The sequence below is a fragment of the Cupressus sempervirens genome, chromosome 10 (genome assembly GCF_028749045.1).
Source record: "Cupressus sempervirens isolate cs-2001-9-10 chromosome 10, ASM2874904v1, whole genome shotgun sequence".
Lineage (NCBI taxonomy): Eukaryota > Viridiplantae > Streptophyta > Pinopsida > Cupressales > Cupressaceae > Cupressus > Cupressus sempervirens.
This window is the reverse complement of record NC_143127.1, coordinates 741,316,957-741,321,497: the sequence shown is the minus strand read 5'-3', so window position 1 is coordinate 741,321,497 and position 4,541 is coordinate 741,316,957. Positions and strand designations below refer to the sequence as shown.

At 34.9% G+C, this 4,541-nt stretch overlaps 3 non-coding genes across 3 annotated transcripts; 1 reads left to right on the top strand and 2 right to left on the bottom strand.

The window, feature by feature from the left end:
- Positions 1-238: 238 nt before the first annotated feature.
- TRNAG-GCC (transfer RNA glycine (anticodon GCC)) lies at positions 239-309 on the bottom strand. Its single transcript has one exon. It is a non-coding gene; the product is annotated as a tRNA-Gly (tRNA).
- A 64-nt stretch (positions 310-373) lies between these two features.
- On the bottom strand, positions 374-446 carry TRNAA-UGC (transfer RNA alanine (anticodon UGC)). The gene has a single exon. It is a non-coding gene; the product is annotated as a tRNA-Ala (tRNA).
- Positions 447-768: 322 nt separating this feature from the next.
- Positions 769-871, top strand: LOC149536012 (U6 spliceosomal RNA). The gene has a single exon (XR_016358267.1). It is a non-coding gene; the product is annotated as a U6 spliceosomal RNA (small nuclear RNA).
- Positions 872-4,541: the final 3,670 nt, after the last annotated feature.

Below are 4,541 nucleotides of genomic sequence, written 5' to 3'. Positions count from 1 at the left end.
AATGGAAAAATGCCAACAATAGATCATATCATACTTCCCTCCATAATGCATAAGTTCTAGTTGAAATCATATCATGAGAAGGAAACTAAATGAGAGTGGGTAGTTGGCGCGCAGTGGAGGAGCGAGAAATTGATATGACGAAATGAGAATCTGAAAATGAGCTCTAGGTAACAGAGGAAAGGAAAGCAGGAAGAAGGAGAGGAGCAAGGGCGCTGTTTGTTGAGCACAAAATCGGAAGTGCACCAGCCGGGAATCGAACCCGGGTCTGTACCGTGGCAGGGTACTATTCTACCACTAGACCACTGGTGCGGAGATGGAGGTAAGATCCTTGGCAAGGCACAGATGACTGGAAATGAGTAAAATTATATGCAAATGGAGATGCGGGGTATCGAACCCCGTACCTCTCGCATGCAAAGCGAGCGCTCTACCATGTGAGCTACATCCCCATTGACTGGCGATTCATGGTAGGTTATTAGTCTCATTGGACAGCATGGGGTTTATTGTTCATGCTCACAATGGCCTGTGTGGCTCGTTCTTGTAAACTGAAAGCCAACGGCGGTTTGTTTGCCTGCTATGCTCGGTTTGAATGTATTTTTCATCTCTTATCTTTTCCTTTTGCTTGGAAGGCGATGCGGGAGTTGTCCGAAACATTTTTCGCCTCTCCCGAGGCGATGGAAGGAGGAACACGCGTGGCTGGAGTTGTTCCCACATTCATCACGCATTAATACGCTGCCTACCACATATACGCCGTTGTACAGAGGTACTACTGTCTCTTCGGAGACATCCGATAAAATTGGAACGATACAGAGAAGATTAGCATGGCCCCTGCGCAAGGATGACACGCATAAATCGAGAAATGGTCCAAATTTTTTTAATACCTTCTCCCTCTTTCTCACTATTTAATTATATCTATACTGCTATGTATATCCACCACAAGGGAGGTAATTAAACAAAACTGTTTAATACCTTCTCGCTCTTTCTCGCTATTTAATTATATCTATACTGCTATGTATATCCAACACGAGGGAGGTAATTAAACAAAACTATAATAGATGAATATATTTTTAGTTCATTTGAAATTTCATGTGCAACAGACGTGAGCATTAATTTTCCTTCTTTAAGGAGGGTTATAAATTTTGTAGATATTGAGAAACACTTGCCAAACTCTTTCATAAACTATTTAGTTGTCTTATTAGATTTTTAAAGGGTTAATCTCATGGTAAACACTTAGAGACATTTGCATTGTGTGAATAATGGTAAAATAGTATAAAAACTGTCCTCAAATCAAGAATTTTAACTATCTCAAAACTTATGGATATTGTAAACTAGAAACTAGCTAGCAAAGTAAATACAAACAAGAGGTGGATCTAAGAACGCAAATAATATATTATGCTACCTAATTTTGAAAAGATAAATATTTAAACCATGCATATGATGTGTGTGAGGGTTTTCAAACTTACAAAATTATTAATTTTAACCCCAAACGTACTGACAAAATATAAATTAATTAATGATTTAGTGAAGTTATTTTCATGGTGCATTCAAGGTAGGATTTATATTATATTTTTTGGTGTAATTAAATATTTCTAATTACACTTTAATTAAGTTTACTTAGGATAATGCATTTATATATTATTTCTCGTGTAGACACATAGGAGTTTACATTTCATTTTATCACATGGTGTGGGAGAGATCCAATTAAGTAGGATTTAGTTGTAATATTATACCTCTTTGTGTGTGAGACCCACCTACTTATCCTATCACATTATCATCGTCTCATTTCTTCACCCGTTGCACATACTTTTTGTACAATAGAGGATCATCCACCTTTAGTGAACATGTGATTAAAACTTGCCTAGTTGATAGGTCGTATCATGCACATCTCCACTTATAACGCATTGCACATCTATTTATGCTACAATATATTTTAAAAAGTATGGCTATATATGATTCAAGGGCGTATTATTATATGTAACATCAACATCTTCTTACCAAGTGGAGAAAATTATGTTTATAACCAGCAAGGGATACCATCTAAGGTGCAAAATGCTACAAAATTTGTTAGCCATTTTTCACCGTAACATATTGTACAGTAAATTACTACTTGTATCCACTAAACATAAAACATGGTCCAAAATGTTTCTCGAAACCACTAAACATAAAATATGGTCCAAAATGTTGCTTAAATCCACTATACATAAAACACGGTTCGAAATATTTCGCTTCACCAAGTACCTAGATCAATTGCTTCTTAGGCTACATGGTGATGAATACAAGGTATTCAATTTTGACTAATAAGTGTTTTTGTCACTAATTGCAAAGGGGGAGATTGTTGACATATTAGTCAAGTTTGTTATTAGTGACACACACTTATTTAGATTGTGTATAGCTACCGAGCCTATTGAACAGTTTGTTGGTGTTTGAAACTACTGAGCAACTTGAATGCAAATCATGTCTCTATCTAATGCAAGTCTTGGCATCTTGTGGACAGGAGAAGCATTATGAGGGGCTTAACTTGAATGCATATCATATTTCTATCTAGCCCAAACTCTTCATCTCGACCTTTCTAGTCTTCCTTGATGAATCTTGGTATAGTTGTCTATATCCTTGAAAATCATTGTTTATCACATTTAATTACTTCATCCCCAACCCAGGCTTATGACGTATATTTGTATGATGATTTCATGTTATTTATTATCATTTTCCTCATTTCACTAAGAGTGCTTCCTCTTATCTCAGAGACATATTGAAGATGCCCCTATATAAGTCTTGCACGAGGTTAGAGATCATTCCAATTATAATTTAAGTTTGCAAAGAATAGTCCTAATAGTATGCAATGGTTAACTTTTCTCCTTAATACCTATGCAAACAAGATATTCTGATTCAACACTACTTATATCTCCTTCATCTAACTACCTCAATTCATAAATATTTCTGGGTCTTTTCCCATATATAGTTTGGAATGGTGATTTACCAGTAGTACTATTGATAGAATTATTATGTGCAAATTATGTCTATGGTAAAATAAGATCCCAACCTTTTGGTTTATCTTCAAGAAAGAATCTTGGCAAATTTCTCAAACTTCATTTTACAACTTCTATTTTTCCATTAGTTTGTGGATGATGGGATGAACTAAAATTCAAATTTGTCTTAAATTTATTTCACAAAGTACACCAGAAATATCCAAAATTTTATTTCACAAAGTATTGTTTGGCAGACCATGTAGTCTTACCACTTCTCTTAAAAAAACTCGGCCACATGAACAACATCACTTGTCTTCTTGCAAGGAGTAGAATGTGTTGTTTTAAAAAATTTGCAACCACCACAAATATCAAATCATGCCCCTGTTGTGTCCTCGGTAAACCAAGAACAAAATTCATGCTAACATATTCCCATAGCTTCTCAAGTATAGGTAATGGATGATATAACCCCATATTTTCCTTCACTACTTTCACCATATAACATACTCTGTAACACTATATAAAATTCTTCACATCTTGCTGCAATTGTGGCCAATAATAATTCTTATCAACCAAAGCAATGGTTTTGTCTCTACCAAAGTGTCCAACCAATCCTTCACTATGCTTCTCCTTGATTAGATTCTTTCTCGTAGAACTTTTGGGAACACACAAATGAATTCCCTTGAATAGTATACCATGTTTGCTTATGAAATCCAATCACTTTATCCTGTTAAGTGTAACAACTTCTGTACAAGCTTTCTGAGCCATACCAAAACCAAGATCTTTTAGATACAAATTCTTGAGTTCTTTGAACCCAACCACCTCAACCTATATTTCTATAAACAAAACTTATCTTCTACAAAGAGCCTCTACAACTCCATTAGACTTCCCACTCCTATGTCTCAAAAAAATATGTATAACTCTAAAAAAACTCAACCCACTTTAAATGCCTTTGATTCAATTTTCCTTGACCGTTCAAATATTGCAAAACTTGATGATCAGTATACAAAAAAAACTCCATAGGAATAATATAACATCTCCACTTCTTCAATGCTTGAAATAAAACATAAAATTCTTGATCATAAACATAATACTTTCTTTTGGCATCATTCAATTTCTCAATAAAATAAGCAACAGGTCTACCTTCTTGGCTTAGCATAGCTCCTATTGTGGTACCACTAGCATCATAGTCTACTTGAAACACCTTATTAAAATCTGGAAGTGCTAAAATATATATTTTTATATAATTTTTAGTTTCAAAGGATTAATATTCTTATATGCTCCTAAAGTCCACTTAAATTCTTTCCTATCTCCTCTCATGGTTTCAATCAAAGGTTCACAAATACTATTGCAACCTCTTATAAACTTCACCTAAAAACTGGCTAGTCTACAAAAAGATCTTACTTCGATCACACTCCTTAGAGTAAGTCATTCAAGGATAGCCTTCACTTTCTCAAGGTCTATTTTTAGACCTTCTGTTGAAACTACAAATCCTAGGTATACCAACCCCTTCACGAAACTACACCTCTTCAAATTTATTAGCAACTTTTCCTCCCCCAACTTATCAAACACCTTATGAAT